The sequence below is a fragment of the Micromys minutus genome (assembly GCF_963924665.1).
Source record: "Micromys minutus genome assembly, chromosome: 32".
In the NCBI taxonomy this organism is placed as follows: domain Eukaryota; kingdom Metazoa; phylum Chordata; class Mammalia; order Rodentia; family Muridae; genus Micromys; species Micromys minutus.
In genome coordinates, this window is record NC_137967.1 from 15,182,130 (window position 1) to 15,203,712 (window position 21,583).

At 52.1% G+C, this 21,583-nt stretch overlaps 1 protein-coding gene across 2 annotated transcripts in view; it reads left to right on the plus strand.

Annotated features, from left to right (window-relative positions):
- Positions 1–3,033: 3,033 nt before the first annotated feature.
- SIPA1L3 (signal induced proliferation associated 1 like 3) overlaps positions 3,034–21,583 on the plus strand; it is a 121,552-nt gene continuing 103,002 nt past the window's right edge. For both annotated transcript variants that reach the window (XM_080908284.1, XM_080908285.1), the window contains exons 1-2: positions 3,034–3,142; positions 13,266–13,340. The gene's annotated coding sequence lies outside the window, so the exon portion shown is untranslated. The remainder of the gene's footprint in view (positions 3,143–13,265; positions 13,341–21,583) is intronic.

Genomic DNA, 21,583 nt, shown 5'->3' on the forward strand with positions numbered 1-21,583 from the left:
ACAGAGCTAAAGCAGAGCAGTCTGATATCGGTGTGTGCCCTTAGGGCCAGCCACCTGCCTCTTATCTCAGTCACTCTACGAACTGCCTGGCCACCCGTTGCTGTGCCAGGCTAGGCACTGATGGCGCAGGACTCACGTCTCAGGGAAATAGGTGGTCCTAGAGTCAGCCTGGTACCAAGAAAACATGACTTAGTGAGGGAGGTTTGTAGTGAGCCCAAGGTGTGGTCTAAGGGGCAGATGGGAGGGAACAAGGGTCATTTCAGGGCAGAAGAAGGCAGCACAGTAAGGCCTGGGGTGGGAAGAGTCGGGATTGGACGAGCTGGAAGGAACGTGCAAGGGTGGAGCTTGCACAGCCCTTGGTTCGGGATATGGATGAGCCAAGTCAAGGCATGCTCGAAGTCCCGCCTGAGGCTTTTTATCTTTTTATATCCTTTTCAGTTCTGAGGGCAGATAGCAGAAAAGGTCGGGGGTGGGGGGGCATTGAGTACTGACATGAGGGTATCGTCCAGGTGGCTCTGTCTCCCACCTAGTGTCTGTGAAAACAGGAAAGTCTCTTGCAGGGGTATGAAAGCAGAAGGCCTGAGCAGCCACCTCGGCCTTGTCCGTTGCTGGTGGGAGGGGACCAGATGCTGCCTCTCTGCCTGGCGTGGCATGTCCCCTCTTTTGGCTCAGCAGTGTCACTCTTGGAGATGTTCGCACACTGGTGTTCCCAAGTGTGGGAAGTGATTACATCCAACGTTATTTATTTATTTACTCACTTGAGATAGGGTCTGAAGGAGTGGCTCTGGGTGGTCTGGAAGTATCTACGTAGGTGAGGCTGGTCTCGAACTCACAGAGATGCCTGCCTCTGCCTCTGCCTCCCACCAGCTAAAATTAAAGCTGTGACCACCAGACCTGGCTCAAGGCTAATTTGCTAATTTGTTGCATGCTGGTTACCAGATGGGACATGGGGCTGGATAGATAGTCCTACAGTTAACATTTGCTGCTCTTGCAAAGGACCAGAGCTGTCCCCTGCACCCATGTCAGGCAGCTCACAATACCTGTAACTCCAGTGCCAGGGGGTCTACGCACGCACTCACGCGCACACACACACACACACACACACACACACACACACACACACACACACACACACGGTAGTGGTGGGGTGCAGAATGAATGGCTGGGGGGGAAGGACAGTGTAGTGGCACACTGCGCAGCTCTAAGAATGGGATGGCCCCTGATTGGATGGCCCTCTGTGGGTGTGGTGTGCCACCAAGCATAGAAATGAAAAAAAAAAAAAACAAAAAAAGACGGCTTCCTTACTTCTTAGCAGGGGGTGAGGGGATTGTGTGGAACAATGAGGCCTGCGCAAGCTCCAGCCTGTCTGTGGCTAGGGGACTGCTATCTGCCTCAGAAAGCAAGTGGAGGGTTGTCTTTTGGGAAGACAGCATGGTCTTCTCCCCTGACAAGGCCTCCCACACTGCTGGCTGACACTGATGGGAGTGGAGGGGCGGGGACTGAAGCCACAGAGTCTGGGTTTTCAGTGCGGTCGGTCGAAAGAGAAGGTTGGTTTTAACCAGAACACTCATAGGTGGGTGTGGTTACCCAGAATCCACCATAGTCACAGAAGTGGATTCCGTTGTTTGTTTTTGTTTTGCTTTGTTTTGGTTGAGGGTAGGTGGGCGGTTGTTTTACACAGGGTCTCTCTATGTAGCCCTCATCTAGAATTTGCTATGTACCCCAAGTTAGCCTCAAACTCCATATGATCTTTATTCCTTTACTTCACAAGTACTGGGGTTATAAGCATTCACTGCCATTCCCAGCTTTCTCAGTTACAATTATCTAACACCCCTTTACTCCAAAATAAAGGGAAAAAATGGAGGGAGGATTGAGAACTTGGAAAGATTCTAGTTCCAGTCTACCTTGGAATGCTGTGTATGTATGTATGACTGCAGTGTGCTTCAGTTGTAGACTGCTTGCCTAGAATCCCCCAGTGAGGGGCTGGGAGTGTGGCTCAGTGGTAGAGCCCCTGCCTAGAATCCCCCAGTGAGGGGGTGGGGGCGTGGCTCAGTGGTAGAGCCCTGCCTAGAATCCTCCAGTGAGGGGCTGGGGGTGTGGCTCAGTGGTAGAGCCCTGCCTAGAATCCTCCAGTGAGGGGCTGGGGGTGTGGCTCAGTGGTAGAGCCCTGCCTAGAATCCTCCAGTGAGGGGCTGGGGGTGTGGCTCAATGGTAGAGCCCTGCCTAGAATCCTCCAGTGAGGGGCTGGGGGTGTGGCTCAGTGGTAGAGCCCTGCCTAGAATCCTCCAGTGAGGGGCTGGGGGTGTGGCGCAGTGGTAGAGCCCCTGCCTAGAATCCCCCAGTGAGGGGCTGGGGGTGTGGTGCAGTGGTAGAACCCCTGCCTAGAATCCCCCAGTGCATGGTAGTGCACTGAACTGGCATGTATGAGGCCCGTATTTGATCTATCTGGCTGATTCCAGAGGAGGATCCAGGAAAGCAAGAGTGAGTTTGACTGGAGAGGGCTCTGATGAGTGTGTCCAAGTGAGTAATGGTGGTTGCTTGGGTGTGGAAAGAGAAGACAAGGAAATGGATTTGGATCTATTTTAGAGCTAGTGGCGTAAAAGAGCTTGCTAATCCCGAAAGGCTGGACAGCTAAGTCCACTCTCTCTGCATCTGTTTGTTAACTGATCCTGCTGATGGGCAGGAGGGCACCCCACCCCCACCCCAGGCTGCTGTAGTCTGAACTGCATGATGACTCTAGAAGGGTTGAGGGCAAGAAATTTCAGCACAGAGAGCCCCCCTGTCAAAGACCAGGCCCCTCACAGCCAGGCTGAACAGAACAGCATCCCAAGCCCAGCTCAGTGCCGGGTAGATAACAGCAGCCCATCTGAATCCAAGCCAAGGGAGTGCTAGCCTTGTGGACAGTCTCTCATGCTCTCCCATGCCTTGCCTTTCCTGGGGTGACTTTTTCTTTGAGGGTAAGCCCACTTCTATTCCCCATCCTCCTAAAAGGTCTAACCACCACGGGAGAGTTCAGATCACTTTGCCTTCCCAGGGACTCAACCCCAACTGGCCAGGCTTCAGTTCTGGACCAAGGCTGGAGGACCGGGGCTGGAGGTGTATGAGAAGGCATCCTGCTTGTGTGAGGTGATTCTCCCTCAAGGTTTGTCCCTTTTCCTCTGGGCCTTCTGCCTTCTTTCCGAGAGTACAGCTCCCATGGGTGGTTACTGCTGTTCTCCCTCGTCCTCTCAAGAGGGCCTTAGGCTTCTAGGGAACTCTGTGTCACCCAGTTATTAAGGTTGGCTCAGCTAAGGTGAATCGCAAATTGGCTGTGGAGAGTGTCCTTGCTTCCTTCTGCCACCACAGCCCAAAAGTCCTGAAGACCTGCCTGGCCCCAGTCCTGCCAGGAGTCTTGTCAGAGTTGTATCTATGGGCATCCACCATATGCTGGCCGTCCTACTGTCTAAATAGAGATGATGAGTGTAATGTGTCCCCGCTCATTCCAGGTTCAAAAGGAAGAGAGGAAAAGGGGGAGAAACGTACTGTGTGTATGCATATGTATATGTACATGTACACAGCCTTGGGGGAGAAATATATAGGGCATGAATGAGCTGAGTGTGTCTTCCTAGCTGCTGGGGGAATGTGTGAATCACCACGACCTTTTCAGAAGTCAGTCGGGGGAGGGCTTCCCACTCGTTTGAATGAGCAGAATGTGCATGTGAGAAAACATTCAGAAAAGAAGCAGAGAGGTGTGGAGTGAGCAGAGAGACTCCTTACCCAGCCCCTGCCACCCTGAACCCCTACACAGTGGCCCCTGTGTCCGCTGTCCTCTCAATAAATGGAAGAAGCACTCAGCCTGGAAATCAGTTCATTGATGCAGCACTCTACAGAAAGACCTAGCCCCTGGTGCAAAGGGACATTTAGAGCAGTGTTGTCACAGTGGCAAACCAGATAGATGCTCCTCAAAGATCGACATATAGACGAGGGCATACCCATTCCACTGGCTGTTGGGGAAGGGGCAAGCACTTGTGACCTGTGACCAGTCATCTCTTCCATGTCCCGCAGCCCACTTAGCTCAGCCTCTGTCTAGGGGACTTGGCAATGTCCTCAGGTGCCAGAGGACAGCCTTACCTGCTAGTCAATATCAGGAATGGAACAGTGCACAGGTGGAAGCAGCGATGCACAGGTGGGAGCCGAGCACAGGTGGGGGCCATGCACAGGTGGGAGCCAGGCACAGGTGGGAGCCAGGCGCAGGTGGGAGCTGAGCACAGGTGGGAGCCAGGCACAGGTGGGAGCCAGGCACAGGTGGGAACAATAGCACTGGCCTTGATGTTCTTGTGAGAGTCTTCTCTCTTGATGAAGCTGTAAGTGGATCATGAGAACCCCTGCCAATTTTTTTTTTCTTTTTCCTTTTCTTTCTGTCTCCCTGCCTGACCTGGAACTCACTGTGTTAGCCAGTCTAGGCTCGAGCTCAGGGATCCGCTTGCCTCTGCCTCCTAAGTGCTAGGATTAAATGCATGCACTATCCTGCCTATCTTCCTGTCTGGTCTTCAGTATGTGGTAAGTGGCCACGTTCCCACAGGACTGCCTCCTTGTCTACCCTGGGGCACCCTCAGCATTGCAGCTACAGTGCTCCGATACTCTCAGTGGGACTATGTATGCTCTCCCCTTACTGTCCGTCCTCTGCTCCCAGGGTCACATGCTCCCCTCAGAAGACACATATTGGTTTGTGGAGTGAGAATGATGACCTTTGGCTCACACCATGTTGCCATCTGTGACACAGTCATCCTGCTTACCCTCGGTGCTGGCTAGAAGAGAGGGTGCTATGACCGCCTCTCACCCCCGGGGTGTCCCCTCCCTCGCCACCTGAGCCAGGCTTCTTTCACTTAATGACTTCATCTCTACTGTGCTTGAAGTCAGGGTTTTGTTTCTTTCCGTAGCCGGATATCCATGGTGTGGATGTGTGTATGGCGTTTGCTAAACTATTGCTCTCATAGTGGATTTGCTTTACATGCAGCTCTAGGTTTAAACTCATACTGCCTCCCTGCATGCTAATTCTCGACACCCGTACTTATTACGTGTGTGTCTGCCTGTGTGTTTCTCCTCAGTATCTGGGGCGTTAGCTTTGAGTGCCGGTCTGTGCGTGTGCTTCTGTTCACCGTGCCTGGCACTTCTCCCTGATCCGTCCACCATAGGATGACGCTCAAGAGTTGTCTGATGAACGGCTCGACATATCACCTGACCTAAAGTAGAGCAATGCTAACCACATTCTGAGCAGAGTTCTGGAGAATGCTGTGTTGTGGCTTTCTCCCTGGTGATGCGGAAAGTGCGTGCAGGTCCTGGAGCACAAGGGTTCTTTAAGTGACGGGAGGCGCTCTGCCACTGAGTTTTTGGTGACTAGTTATCTTGTGTGGAAGACCACAGTGTCACCTGGACGGTGCATTTCAAATGGCCTTCAGAGCCAGGTGTGGCGGCGAACACCTGTGATCCCAGCACCTGGGAGAGAGAAGTAGGAAGTTCGAAGGCAGCTTGGACTGCTCCACGCCAACCAGTGGGAACCTGTTTCAAACAGAAAAAAGCAAAAGGCTGTCAGTAGATTAGAAAGATGGTACGGTAAGCCGACCAGGGTGATTTTTCTACTGAGTAAAATGTTCATAGCAACAGCACCTGGGGCCGGTGTGGCTGCCCAGTGGTCACCAGAAAAGCAGGGTCATTTGTCAAGGATCCTCTGCTTCACTGTCCCTGGAACAGAGCTGTCATCAGCCTTAGATGGCTTATAGTCCACTGTTGCTGCTGCACTCAGACCAAGTGAGTCTGCTGTAAAATGAGGGAGTGGCACTAAGAGCCATCCAGCTTTATGTTTCTGGAGGAAATTTCCTCCAAGCTTCACAACAGCTTCCCAATTCCACTTAAAGTCACTGCTAGCTGCAAGAGAGGCTAGGAAATGTAGTCTTGGAACAAAGGCAAGCATGACTGCCAGGTGGGCAGCTGGCCACTACAGCAGCTCTGTTCTGTTTCCTTTCCACAGAACCTGAGCTTCCGGTACTTGTCAGCCCAGGGCCCTCATACTGCTCCCCCTAACCTCCTACAAGGGGCCAGGATTGGGGACACAAAGTTCTCCATGTGTTCAATTGATCAAGGGATAAGACTTTAAGATTAGTGGAAGTCCCACCATATCACCAGCATTATGAATAAATTACCACATTTATTAAGCACTTTCTGAGGACAGATCTGCTATAAACAGTTGTCACTGAATCATTTGTTAAACTCACTCCTCCCAAAACCCTCATTATTCCAGTACTTACCACTCGGAGGAACTCAAAGGTTAAGTAGCTGGTTGTTTTCACTGGCAAATTCTTCCCTTTTACTGCATTATGAATAAGAGGATTAGAAACCAAAGCTTGACCTATTTTGGTGGCTTGACCACTGTCCTAACTTTCACCTGATTAGCTGGGGCTGGGGAAATGCTTTGTGGAAATGCACCAGGCGGTGGAAGCCACACTGACAGGCTGTTTTCAGAGCAGTGCAGGAAGGGGCTTAACTCTTGGCATATCTAGCAACTGGCTGGTGACAGGAGGAGAAAGGATCTGTGAGCTCGGCAGGGCTTCCCAGCCAGCAGAGCTCGTGCAGATGTGTGGGCAGGCTGGGCCCAGCCTGGACTTAGCCTTAACATGACCTTTATGCTGATGCTCATGAAGGCTGAGAGAAAAAAAAAAACTAGACTCAGTTGAGGTCCTCTGAGAATTGATTCAGCCCACATATCCGGCTTTCTAGGTGTACTTGACTAATCCTGGTGGGCAGAAAGCTTTGATTTCCACCGAGTCTGTCTCTTTAAGACACTTTCCAGGCTGTGTCTGACCACTGGCCATGTGATGGAGCAGCCCACAGCTGCCGGAGCGTGGCTTTTAGGTGTCTCCGTGCATTGGGCTGTGAGCATCTCCATGCACAGTGCTGTCATTTTCAACCCACAGAACAACATTGGAAAGAGAAGGTGGCAGGTCAGCTCCAGCATAGTTAAATGCTCTCACCAACCTATATCCACAAGGTGGCTGCCGTACCTACCTTCGCCAAGAAGCCAGGGTTCCCAGAGGAAGCCCATTTCTCCTGTGGCAGAAGGGGACCACCTCAAATCTAGCTGTTACATCAACATTCCAAGCTGAGAAAGGTGAGGGTGCAAACGCTGCCCAGCACCCTTGATGAGACGTCATAACCCTGGGTACATAACCCTGAGTTCCGGGAAGCCTAGGCTTCAACGTGAGGTCCTGTCTCAAAATGAGCCAAAGCTAAACAAAGGAGAAAAGATTCATTCCGTGGTTGCCTAAGGTGATGTAGTTGTTCAGTACGCAGTGGGTTTTTCTGTTCACTTACGGGTCTCTGAGCTGTTGATGTCTTGTAGGGATAGGAAGTAAGGTAAAGAGCTAGCCTGTTCTCTTCCGTGTTGTATTGTTGGTGGTTTTGTTGAGAGAGGTTGGTTGATTGATGTGTTGTGTTTTTGTTTTGTTTTGTTTTGTTTGAGGCGATCTCACTATGTACTTCAGACTGGGTGGGTTTTGTCTTGTTTCTGAGGCTGGGTTTCTCCACGTAGCCTGTAGATGTGTCTTGCATCTGTAGACCAGGCCAGCCTCACACTCAGAGATCCGCCTGCTTCTTCTCCCAAGTGCTGGGAAATAAAGGTGTGCGCAGCCACCGCCCTTGTGGATGGTTTTGAAGTTGAATCCTCTGGTTTCCGGGTCTTCTGTGCTTCGTGCAAGATCTGCCTTGAGATCCTGACTGAAGTTAATCTCGGCGTTTTAGCTAGGGTTCCTCCTGCTGGGATAAAACGCTGTCACCAAAAGCATCTTGGTGACAAACGTAACTTTGTCTTACAGTTTGTGGCCCATCATCCAAGAAAGTCAGCTCAGAAACTCAGGCAGGACAGGAACCCGGAGACAGGAACTCGCGCCCGCCATGGAGCAGTGCTGATTACTGGCTTGCTCAGCCTGGTTTAGTATGCCGCCCAGGGTTACCCACCCAGGAACGGCACACTGCCCCCTGCGGAATGGGCCCGCCCACATCAACCATTGATCTAGACAGTACCCTGTAAATTTGCTCACAGGCCGACCTAGTGGAAGCGTTTTCTCAGTTGACGTTCCCTCTTCCCAGCCTAGCCTGTGTCAAGTTGACATAACTCTCCAGGACATCTGGGCTGTGGAGGACTTGGCCAGCAAGAGACTTCACCGGTAAAGGTGCCTGCTGCAAGTTTGCCGACCTGAGTTTGGTCTCCGGGACCCATGTGGTCAACAGATGCCCTCTGGTTTCAGTATGGGGTGTCACTGGCCTGCTGCACAGGCGTGCACACACAATCAACCAGTCAAGGCGGTAGAGGCAGGAGGATGAGTTCAAGCATATCCTCAGTTATACACTGAGTTGAAGGCTACCTTGGGCTACATGATGACCCAGTTCTACGATGAGTGTGGGTGCTAGGGGAACAGGTTGTTCTAGTCAAGAGTTGAAAAGAGTGGTTTATACTCATAGAACAACCCGCAAAATCTATGCTTGAACTTCCAGTGAGAATTTGCAGGGACCCTGAACACAAGTCAGTGGGAGAAGGAACATGTCACTGAAGTTACCTCTGCCTTTTTGAGAGGTTGCAGAGCTACAGTAGTGGCCGGCACCTGCGGTCCCTGCACTCCGGAGGCTGGGAGGTGGTTGGGGGCCAGCTTGGGCCACATAGTGAGACCCAGTTCCAGACCCTGTTCCAAAAGAAAAAAAAGGAAAGAAATTTGCCAACTTTCTTTTCGAAAACGTTTGTTCCAGCTCTGTCACCACCCACAGTGACTGAGAGTTCCCCTAGCTCCAGTACTAGCACAGTTGGTGGTATCAGACTCTGACATTTTGGCCAATCTGCTGAGTGTGAAACGGTCACACAGGGTTTTTCTCGAAGCATATTCATTGCGAAGGTCTGCCTGTGAGCCGCGCAGCCTACCTGTGCTGACTGCAGGCTGGAAGAACAGCCCCACCCCCCACAGCGTGTGTGGTGTTCCTGTAGCCCTTTGCCCTGGGCCCCCAGCGTAGCTTCAGAAGCAGGTCAGTCAGGGGCATGGGCGGTGAGGAGGCATCCGTCACCAAGGGCACACGCTAAATCATCATGTGGGTTATTAATAGAATGTAGGTCATAAGAGAAAACGTGATTAATTGCGGCATGAGCTCAGCGGCTGTTGAGGGCCTCGCTTTTCCCACGGCAGGATTCTTTCTTCCTGCATCAGCTCTTCTTTGTCGGAATGCGGAGGGGAATGCGGAGGGAGGCACTGGCTGAGACAATCGGAAAGGAGAACATAGCTCATGGTGGAAGACCGCAGGATGTGCACTACACTCAACTTGGGATGCCCAGGAAGCCACTCACACAGCTGGCTGCGCCGAGGAGAGAGACTTGGCTACTCACCGTGACACATGCTAAGAGCGGGTATCTGGCCAGGCCCAGTATGGGAACACACCAGTGATTCCAGCACTCCGGAGACCGGGGCAGGGGCCCAGCCTCCAAACAAAGAACAGCAAACACGTAAAAGGGGATCACTTTGATTAAGCTTGCGTCGCTGTGACACAATACCTGAGGCAGCATAACTTTAAAGGAGGAAAGGGTTATTTTGGCTCACAGTTCCAGAGTCTCCCCCCCCCACGACCCCCACGCTTTCTCTGCCCTTTGGTTTGGGGCTGCCAGGAGCACCCCTGGCCGTAGTGACAATGCATGCTTCAGGAGAGTTTAGTGAGGGCCAAATCCATGTTCATTCACCTGCAAATAGCCCCCAAAAGGTTTCTTTTGGGCGTAGCGATTACGGAGTTGCAGAGCTGTGATTAGACACTGCCCCGGAAGCCCATTTTATAAAAGAAGCAATTCGTGCTGCTGTGAGCCAGTGCTGGGGGTGGTCACTGTGTCATGGTCTTTCCCCTGCAGTCTCACTGGAGACTGTCCTCTCTGGGGCTGGAGTAGGCCCTTCAGTGTCCTCAGACAAGTCAGTGTACATAGAGCCCCAGTCTCCTTGCCCATCAAGTGAACAGGTCAGACTAGATGAGAGAGCTCCTCTACCTGCCCCTCCACCACCCCCCACCCGGAGGACTCAGCCTTGGTTCCTCCCTTGGAGAGAAACGGCTGAAAGGGTCATGTTCCCTTAAACACAAATGACCATGCACTCCTGTCCTCTCAAGTCCCTTCCCATTCTGTCTGTCTGTTTGTCTGTCTGTCTGTTTTCTGTTAGGACAGCATTGCCCTGTCTTGAATCTCAAAAGGAACCTCATAGCTTGGAATGCAGGAATCCCAGATCTGGTGGCCTGACCAGAGTCACCACTTACACATGGCTATCAGGAACGTGCCAGTTGTCAGAGCGGCGCTTGCCTGTCCCTGTTCGTCCAGGGCCTGCTCTGGCCGGCCTGCTTGGATCATGGCTCTCCAAGCCAATGCCCGTGGCCGATGGGAGGAAGATTTCAGCCTTCGAGTCCCTCCTGGGGTAGGGCCAAGCCATCCTTCTTTTCCTGGGACTCTGTCCTTGCCATAAACCTGTGGACGGCGAGGTGCTTGGCTTGTGAGCACAGCCTCTGTGACTGATGAGCCAAGGCCTTGGGCGTGCAGGGTTGGCACCCTCCCTCCCCAGGAGTTCTGAGGAGCCACGGGTGTCCCAGGCCCTGTGGCCCTTCCTCACTGCTGTCCCCTGGGCTGCTCTTTACTTCCTTCTGCACGTGGTGTGTGGGGACCCCAGGCAGATAGGCCTCCAGTCTCTTGCAGTCAGGGTACCTCACCCCGAAGAAAAGAGAGCTAGATGCAGCTGGGCTCCATGCTGCTCTCACCCTCCTGCACTGCCAAGCCGAGGCTGGAAAAGCTTGAGTCCAGGATAGCCTGTCTTTGGGTGGGTGGGGGAGGGGGGTGAAGGGACTTGTGGCTTGTTGCAGTCTTGCACACCTTTAATCCCAGAGTTCAAAAGGCTCTGTGAATTCAAGGCTAGCCTGGTCTATGTAGTGAGTGCTAAGGCAGCCAGGACTACATAGTAAGACCCTGGTCTCAAAAAAAAAAAAACCAAAAATGTATAGAACTAAAGAGGAAGGGGGAAAAATAAGAAAAGCTGCAGTTTCCACTGCATTCTTAAAGAACGTGGTAAAATTTTACAAGCACTGTATTCAGAGGCTTCCTGGTCATCCCAGGAATTTGCTAATGGCAAGTCGGTGGTGACAAAGGAGGTGTCCTCAGTGGGTTTTTCTTTTCCCTGCTTCTGTCGCATCCTGTGGAACACTGTTTGTCCTGCCGAGGAACAGGCAAGGGCCCGGGGAGCTGTTTCTGGCTTCTTCTGAAGTGTGTGTTTTCCTGGAGTTGCTGGCTGCATGTGTAGTGAGTGACTGTTGCTAATTTTCTCCTGTGCCTCCCTAAATGTCCTGGTCGTGAGCCTGGGAATCGGCGAGAGCAGCCGTGGCCTCTGCCCCTCTGTTAGCTGGGAGCTATTTTTCTTGAACAAACACAAACCAAAGCCATCCTGCTTATGTAAAAGAGGAACTATACAGACAGCCCAGGAGAGCCACCAACAGCGGGTCCAGGGCCTCCAGCACAGTGGCCAGGGTGCCTTCTCTTACCCCACTCTTGGCTCTTTAGGTCGGTGGTTGAGTTGGTCTTCTGTGTTGTTCTCAGAGGGGTTGTGAGGAGAGGTGACCAATCAGAGTCAGCCAGCCACCCCTTTGCTCACATTTCCTCCCTGTCCTGGGGCTGCTGGTCCTTGCTCAGCTCACCTGGAGAGAGCAAGTGCAGTGACTTCAGCACGAAGCCAGGTCTGGATCATGTGCATGTCTAGGCGAGGGCCTTGCTCTGCAGAGGTCCTCTAGCTTGTGTCTGTCCCTGTCCCTGTCCCTAAGCCTCCTGAATGTGCCACCACACCTAGCGTACCTTACTCATCTAAGTCACTGAACCCATCTCTAGGACTCCGTTGTAAAGTAGAAAGTGTGTGGGTGGAGCCAAGCACACTAATGCATACCTCACCTAGCACCTGGGAAACTGAGGCAGGTAATGTGAATATGAGGCTAGCCTGAGCTACAGAGTCAGCCCCGCCCATCCCAAACACTCTCTCTCTCCCTCTCTCCTCTCCTCTCCTCTCTCTGCCCCTCTCCCACTCTCCCTCCTTCCCTTTCTTGTTCATGCACACACAAGAAATGAAAAAAAAGCAAGCACATACGGATTTGGTTCCGTTTTAAGACATCTTGATCCCTACATAGAAATGGGTCCTTTGCAGCCTTTCATACCCATTTCCTGTGGACATTTGTGGGTTGCCCTTCCAGACCTCCTCCTGAGTCGAGGCCCATTGTGTGCTAGCACATGTAGTATGAACAGACTCACTTCATCCTTAAAATGCTCCACCATATGCCGGGAGGATCGATGTAGTGGTAAAGCACTTGCCAAACAAGCCTGACCACCTGGGTTTGAGCCCAAGAACCTACATAAAGGTAAAAGGAGAGAACTGATTTCCAGAAGTTGTGTATTGATCTCTACAAGTACACATACACGTAGGCGTGTACTCACACACACTTTATACACTCGCAATTTTCAAGTCTTATTGTTCGGATAAACACAACCATACCAAACATTCATGTGTTTAGACTTTCGTCAGAAAAGTCCTAGTTGTCTGAACAGATGGCTCAGCGGTTAAGAGCACTGACTGCTCTTCCAGAGGTGTTGAGTTCAAATCCCAGCAACCACATGGTGGCTCACAACCATCTGTAATGGGGTCTGATGCCCTCCTCTTGTCTGAAGACAGATACATACAGTGTATGCATATAAAATAAATGAGTGAATATATTTTAATTTTTTAAAAGTCCTAGTTGTCATTTCTCTCTGAAAGGAATGTTCTTGTGTATCCCACACTTCCACATCCATCCTTTGTCCTGCCCGGAGCTTCTCCTGCCTCAGGGCCTTTGCACAGGCTGCTCTGTGGCCTGGAAGCTCTTTCCAGGGCAGTCCTACTTTGCCGTCTTACCCATTTGGGTGTCTTCCCACGGCGTTGGCAGCCCTGCTCCCCCACCCCATGTTCTCATCTCAGTTTGTATCAGACTCTAGCCAGCCCTGGTCTGGGAGCTCGTTCAGCCACCTTGAGTCTGTGCGCTCAGAAACCCCCCTTCGCTAGACTGTCTACTCCTCCAGGACAGCAAGGACGGCTGCTTCTGTGTTCTCAGTGCCACACTCTGATCTGCATCTGTCCAAGTGTGACAGTGACAGTTACAGCAGGAAGACCACGTGCCTCTTGGCCAAAGGCCTGACCTTTCCTTCTCCTTTTTTGTAGGTGTATCACCTTTGACCTTTGACCTTCGCTCTCGTGAGTCCTTCAAAGGTGCACTACTATCCAGGACGTGCTAAGGTAAGTTCTGTGGCTGTTCGGTTCAACTTTATAAACAATCCGCATGCCTTTATCATTTTTAAATGTGCATACAGAGAGTGTCAGAAGAGAACCGTCTCCATCACTACCCCCACCTCCCACCCTTCCTTAGAGGCAAGTTACACACACGCACGCACACACACACACAGCAGCAGTGTGTCTCAGAGCCTTGTTCACGGGCAGTTCCCAGGGTGTCAATTTAAGTTTTTTGTAGAGTGAACGTCACTTTTGCTGTTGTTCTCCCAAAGGAAGTCCCTTATGAACCTGATACTTAGACACAGAACGTGCCCATCACCTTCCCTCAAGCTGTTGCTCTCTCCGTAGGTTCAAAACTCAGCAGCGGCATAGGTGCTGGCACACGACTGAGAAATGTATGTGTGGTAAACACTTATCTGGATTGTGGCTTTAATTAGGCGAAGTTTGGAAGAATTTGGGCATGCTTTTTTTTTTTTTTTTTTTTTTTTTTTTTTTTTTTTTTTTCTAGCAATATTGTGCTAGAAAATGTTCTCTGGCAGACTTTAGGTCGTGAAGTCAGTTTCAGGGCACACGCTCTTTTGGTTCCTAACAAAGCGTCCCAGAACGCCAATGCCGGCCTCTATGGCAGGGTGCTGGGGAAGCAGTGTTGTCTGGTCCTGGAAGGACAGGGAGGCCCTGCCGGTGTGGGCAGTGGGAGGGAGGGTGGAGAGTCTGGTTCCAGGAGCTAGAAGTGTGGCCAGCCGACACAGACACTGGCAGCCACGCTGTGGGACTCAACGAACCCCAAGAACCACATCGTTCCACCCTCTTGGTAAAGTTTTTCCAGATCCTCTGAGGCAGAAGACTGCTTCTTGCACGGGTATGCAGGTGTTAGACTTGAGTTGTTGTTCACCGTGGTTTGCTTGCTTGTTTGTTTTGTTTTCAAGACAAGGTCTCACTATATAGCCCTGGTTGTCCCAGAACTAACTCTGTAGACCAGGCTAGACTTGAACTCACAGATCCGCTGCCTGCCTCTGCCTCGCATGTGTTGGAATCAAAGGAGTGCATCTCTAGGTGTTGGGTTCCTCTGGAGCTGGAGTTCAGTGGTTGTGAGCTGCCCTGTGCAGAGGCATACTGGGAGCCAAACTTGGGTCCTCTCTGCCAGCAATATGTGCTCTTAGCTGCTAAGCCTTCTCCATTGGTTTTTGAGACAGGCTCTCACACTGGACCCCACAGCCTGCCAGTTAGATCAGGCTGGTTCACCAGTGATCCCCAGGAATCTGCTTATCTGCCCCCCCCAGACCCCCCAACCCGCCTCAGGATTACGAGTATGTGCCACCACACCTGATTCTTTGCAGGAGTGCCAGGTCTTCGTGCTTGGGCAGCAGACACTCACTAACTAAGCTAACGCCCCCAGCCTGTGCCAGGTCCCAGCACGCTCCCTTGTCTTTTGTGATTTTTGAAGTGTCTGGATTTAGCTCTGTTTGACGTTTTCCCTTGACTCTCTCAAGGTGAGGCAGTGAATGGGAAAAGTTCACAGGGGTGATGTCTCCTCCTCAGGGTATTATCCCAGGGAACCACGGTGTCTGTTACTATTACCCCAGTGTCATCTGACTCACTTGGCTAAGGTGGTGTCTGTCTGCCATGCCAGTGTCCCCTGCCAGCCGCACCACCATTTTCCAAATGTAATTCAAAGGCATTTGGAGGGAGCTTTAAGACTGATGAAGCCCTGTTTATCCACAGACTTGCGTGCACTAATGGCAGCATGGGCTGGCTGTCCCTCCATCCCCCAGTGTCTACCGAGGTGTCTTTGCAATGTCCCCATACCCTTCCCATCTGTGAGCTACATAGTTCTTGGCTAATTGGTGCAAAGGGCTAGAGGGAAGGTCCTTGTCAGGCTAACAACCTTTGATTTAAAAAAAAAGTTTCTCACACTCTGTGGTGGGCCAGCTTCACGGCTTGATGCCACCCCATTTCTGTGGGCTTCTCCCCCTCTTGGCCACAGGGTTGCTGCTATGGTTCCAGACAGCACAAAAATGGGGATTAACTCCAGTGACCCGTGTGAGCACTCCCAGAATCCCCTAGGTGACACCACTTTGGTCTCACTGGGCAGAGTGGTGCCCATCCCCACTCCCTCAGCAAGGCAGGTAGGAACGTTCACCTGAGTTTCAACTTTCTGGCCAGAGAGAAGGGCAGCGGAGAGAGTCAAACGGCAAACCAGCCAGCGGAGCATGGCTCCACGGTGGAGAAGGGCAATAACAATCGGTATTAATGGGAGCTGACTCTGGGCCAGGCCCTGCTGTAAGCACTCTCCGTACGGGCATGAGCTCACCGTGTCCTTACACCCACCCTATGAGGTCACTGCCATCACAGCCCCGTAGTAATGCTGTGAACACTGAGGCACGGGATGAGGAGAGTGCTTGGAGAGTAGTGGGCCCTGGCGGAACTCAGCCAGCCTGTCTCCAGAGCCCGGCCAGGCACGGCGACATTCTGTCCAGCTCCTGTCCGAATTCTCCCAGCCGGGGACAGACATGGCGTCCTCTCTGCTTTACACCTATATGTGAGCCCCTCCCACTCGTCTTGGTCTGGTTCTGGAGTGGGTCACCAGTCATACACCCATCCTCCTTGCCAGACCCAAAGGGCATGGTGGGGGGGGGGGGCTTGTAAATTGTCAGGGGAAATACTTCTGGTCTTCCTTTCCCAACAAACAGTATCTGTTCCTTTGTTCTGTCTAAAAGGGCTCTATTTTGCCACCTGCACGGCGTCCCTCAGGTTGCTTCAGCCCACATTTCCTATGTACCCCCATGCTCTCATGCAGAATGTCGGCAGAATGACAAGAGCCGTAACCAGGAAACGCACAGGGCCATGGGCATCCCGAGCAGACACCCAGCCCTCACTTAGCCTTCTCCAAGTCAGTCAAATCGAAATGGGTTGACAGGGAGCCCAAGCACGCCAGCCCAGAGTCTAGCCGACCTAAGTTCCAGCCTCAGCTGCATCGCTGGCTGGGTGGTTGCACAGCCTAAGCCATGAAGGCTGCCGGTTGTCCTTAGAGGAGGTCTCAAAGGTTAAATGTGTTTAAGTACCTGGGACAGTGCCCAGCTTGGGGGAGGAGGGGTCAGTTAATGGATGCTGGTGCTGATGGTGGGTGGCTGTGACAGCTCATATGCGTTTGTCCTTAAAGTTGTAGCTGCCACCTACCAGCAGCTGCAGCAGCACCACTACCACCAGCAGCGCTCCCTGCTGCCATGGTGACTCTTACCCACCAAATGCCAAACTCATAGGGTGCCCAGATGCCACTGACCCGTCTTCTGGGAACAGGAATTTGCTGCTAGCTTGAGGCTTGGGCCAGGAGTTTTACAAGAGAAAGCAGGGATTTTCTGTGGTGTGCGCCAGGACCCACAGCTGTTGGTCTCCCAGCCTGTTTCTCACGAAGTCCCTAGGCTTTTTAGCACTGGCCTTGGGATTGTGAGCGCCCTTGACCTCTTCGGTCAGAACACACGGGTGCTTTGTACAGCCCATCTCCCGAATCCCAAATTAGACCTGACAGTGTGATTTATTCTCCCGGACGGACGGAGCGGAAGGGCAGTGCCCCAGTGGGTGATTCTTCGGAAGGTCGGTTGTCAGCCCGAATTAGCCCACACCCTTCATGCATCCTTGCTGCTTAGGCATCTAATAGGGTTTCCTGGGTGGCTCTGGCTTCTAAGCAGCCTCCTCCGTCTCCAGGGACTGGAGGCTGGCTGTGTGATCCCTGAAGAGGTGACTGTTTGTTTGATGAGGCAGCCTGCAGCCTATCTAAAGACATCAGCTCTGGGTGGAACCTTTCATCGTCCCAACAGGAAGTGGAAGTAGCACTTCCCAGGGGGGTAAATGTTCTGTCTGCCCCTCCCCCAGGCCTTTCACTGCTGAAACCCCTGCAGCCAGAGACTGTCGCTTTCCAGCAACCACCCAATCTCATCACAGTGGCTCTTCCTCTAGTGACCTTTTTCATTCACAGCCAGCCACAAGTGAGATTCTAAGGTGGCAACAAATGAACCTGAAATCCTAAAATGAGCTGTTCCTTACTGGGGACATGTGGCATGTGGCAGGTCAGGTGGAGCATTGATTTTATGTTTCAGGGGCCCAGGCCCTGACTGAGGCTCTCCTTGTCTTGAAGCTTCGAAGCTGAGAGACACACAGCTCGGGGACGGGAGGGTGGCAGAGGTACAGGGTTCTGAACAGTTACACACATTTCCATCTCCAGCTGGAAAGGTGAAGAAGGCGTGAATGCAGTAACCTACATATTGAGCACCTACTGTATACCATGCCTCCTTGGGACTCTGAAAATACAAAGTAGTCAAGTCTTTCCATCTTTAGGAGCCTAAGGGCTGGCAGCTCAGGAGATAGAGAGCTTGGGCACGTATGTGAGGAAGGGCTTGGTGGGTGTCACACCTGTCATGGGAGGGGGCCTGAAGGATATGGAAACTGTCACTGAGTGGAACTGAGATGGGGGTTACTGTAGAAAGAAAGGTGGAGCCATTATGATCAGGAATTCTAGGCCAGCCTAGGCTACATGAGAGACCTCGTCATCCCAAAACAAAGACATAAAAAGCCTAAAACAAGCTGGTAATGATAGTAAACATCCATAATGCCTGGGAACAGAGGCAAAGGAGTCACCCCAAGTTCAGGGGACCCCAGGACTACATGGAGAGAGAGAAAGAGAGACCCTTTCTCAAAAGAACAAAACGAAAAAAGACAGGGCTGGCAATATGGCTCAGAGGAGAAAGAGAGGTGTTTCTGTCAAAGCACAAGACCTGGGTTTGCCTTTTGGGACCCACGTGGTGGAAGGAGAGAGTCATTACCTCGGGTTGTTGTCAGACCTTTGTATGCATATCGTGGCACGCACGTGTGCGCACACAGTGAATAAATGTAAGTTTTAACTTAGAAGATACAGTCAACACAGCCATCTACCTGCAGTTACTTTATCCACCCTGAAATATGGTGACTTGTGAAATCAAAACTGGTGTTAGATTTGGGGGCTAAGATGTAGTAATGCTCAGTGTAGATCTCCAGTGAGGAGCTGGGTCCTTGACACACCGCCCTGGCCCCAGGGGACTGCGTACCTATGCTGGTATATCTGCCATCACTGCAGAGGTCCCCAGACCATGCTGGTTTGCCTTCCTAAAACCCAAACTTCTCAGAATCCCAAACCGTGTGTATCTCTTAATAACTCCAGTGTCAGGGCCAACCACAGCTCGTTCCCGTTGCTGTTACCACGAGCACTCAGACCTCACCACTCCTAATGTCATTGTCAAAAGGCAAGTGATAATCACAAGGAGATACTGTCACACACCCACTCTGTGGCTCAGAACCAGGAAGGGCACAGGGTTCCCTGTGTAGCCTTGTAGGGACACCAGCCTTTTCCCTACATTGCTGCAGGGAATCTGACCTATATGTGCGTGGGAGCTCCCGGGCTGTGTGGGCACCTGGATCTCCTTGTAGCATCCACCACAGTAAAGCAGGTGATGGTGTGGGAAGAGAAGATCCCACTCACACCCAGCGAGGCTCTCAGCCTGCTTGGGGGTAGTGGGGAAGGAGCCTAAGGTGGGGTTTGCGCCCAAATGCCAAGTGAGTAGTGAGGGTATAGAGTTGTGCTACATGTTGTACGGTATGACACTCTTCCTGGGAGACGTGAACAGATGTCACCTTGCCCTAGATAGGGAACCAATGACAGACTGCCAGAGGATACCATCAAAGTCCAGCTTAATGAGCCAGTGAGTTTTATTGGGGTCACTTACAGGAGTACGGGTGAGGGATTACGTGCAGGAGCAGAGATGACTCGGAGCTCATTGGCCCAGCATGGATGATGGCTCTCAGAAGCTGGGACCCTGGAGCTCGCTGTGCACCTTGTAAGCAGCTCTACAAATCAGCAAGGTCTCTTCCAGGCAGCTCGTTAATTTGTTGATTTGCAGCTTCCAGGCCATTTGGTTACTTTCTGTCTCTTTCAGGTGGCTTGTCTCCTCTGACAGTGTCTTACAGTTCTTACTGTTTATATAATAACCTCGAGAGAGTTACCTACTGAATCTGGTCAGTTTCAGGGACTTCCTGAAACTCTTAAGTTATCTGCTTACTGATCTTAAAGAGCATCTGGGGAGAAGGGAATGTTTGATCTCCCTTTAGAACATCCTGGCTCTATCACTTGGTATGGTGGCTCATAACTTTAACCTCAGCACTCAGGAGGCAGAGAAAAAGATTCATCTCTACGAGCTCTGGACCACCGTGGACTACATAGTTCTGAGCCAACCAGGACTGCATAGGGAGACTCCATCACACACAAACAAGCAAACAGAAAGACGACCCTGAGTCGTAATGAGCTCCCCTCCGAGGTGGGCCGCTCTGCCTCAGAGGAAATGGCTATACAGCAGTGCATCAGTGCGAAGCCTTGTTACGAGTGTTGAGAGCACATGGCTCTAGGCTGCTGGGATAGCTATGAGAGATGGCAGGGTGGCAGGGACATGTGCTTCTGGGGTGGACAGGAGAGGCCTAGGCAGGAAGAAACCCAGGGTCCTCAATAAAGCATACTGCTGAAAACCAGGGGCCCAGGGTTATCCCTGGAGGAGGGATGTACCAGAGAGAAGAGCAGTTGCCCAGAGGGAATGTGAAGAGAGGCAGAAAAAGCAGGGTGATGGGGACCAATGGAGAGGGGGGAGGGCGGAGGAACTGGACCTGAAGCCGAGGCCATATGAGGAACTAGAAGGATACAGAGCTGGCCTCTAGACTGATGGGACGTACAGGTGACACATCAGGTGAATGTGTGGCCCTACACATTTATGTGTCCCTCTTTAGCTTAGGCCATGTGTGACATAAAGTAGCTACAGGCTACAAGCATTTTAAATGGCTGCCACTCAGATTGGGGGAGCTTAGCACTCTTGGGAAGTACCCTCGGAATGAACCGTCCGACCCTGCAATGTGGCATGTGAGTTTTATACTTCTGACCTCCCGTCCACAGCAGATGTTAGCAAGTGCAGTCATTACTGGAAAGGTCACCCGATTATCTGGATACTTCCCAGATGAAGCTCCTGGCTGCCTGTCCCCATTGGTAAACTGGAATCATGGTAGCCCCCTGGGGCTATGAGAAGCTCCTCTCGTATGGCCTCAGCGACAGGGGTCCAGTTCTGAGGTGCCACAGGAGTCACTGTGGGTGTTTAGCAAGGAGCTGCTGTTGGCGTAGCTCTGTGTCACCACAAGTCTGGCCATAACCCCCACTGCCTGAGCAAGCAGTCACCCCATAGCCATGTGGCTTATCTGGGCTAACTAACCAGAAAGAGAGAGCAGAGGGGGCATCTTCTAGAACAGGGTGGGGACAACACAGCCTCAGGAGGCTGAAGCATCAGCCATCAATCTTCATCTTGAAGGTAGATAGGAGCACACACACTGGCGTCCGTGGTAGAATCTCCGTTGCCTACCCAGCAGGTGCATCCATCGAGCTCTAGGTGTGCCAACCCCTGCAATCTTCCCAAACGTGGGAAACTCAGCTGCATAATTTGTGGAGCCTTGCATCTTCTCTGGATAAGCCAAAACCAGAACAAAAGGCCTGAGGTAGGAAACTATTGGCTGTCTAAGGGGACAGTGGGCCCAGTGTGCTGTCCCGAGTTTGGATTGTCAGAAAGATATTTGTTTAGAGGAAGAGGTTGACTGATTCCTCCTGCTTGTTTTCTTTGAGAGGGAGTCATGCTGTGCAGCCCTGGCTGGCCTTGATCCCCTCGCATCCATGGTTTGGGACTGTGGTCTCATGGAAGGGTTGCAAGGAATGAAGTGGCGGTTTGGGTTCGAGCTCCTCTGTGTACATTCAAGGCTTAGCATCCCAGCTCCGTTCTCCGCCGTGGCCAGAGGCTCCACCACCCCCTGCCAACTGGCCGTCCTGCCTGCATTTTCAAAGTCATTTTCTGCACAAGAGACGATGCCCCAGTTCTAGATTGAGTCCCAGGAAAGAGCAGCTTGTTGGTCACTCTAGGTCATGGGAGGCCCACAAAGCAGGTCACTGCAGCTCTGACGTTCCCCAGAAAGGTCTTCGGCTGCCATGACTCATGAATCTGTCCTCTCAGAGCTAAGGCTCCCTCCCGCTCTCTCCCAGGGCTGCCTGCTACCCGCACCTACCGCATCTCCCTGTTTCTTCCATAGGATGTCAGCCAAGCATGCCTCTCTTGGCCAGCTGTGGGGCAGTGTCGGCAGGGCAGGAGGGGTCCCCACATTGCTGTTCTCTCCCAAATGTTTCCCTGTGGCCCAGAGAGTGT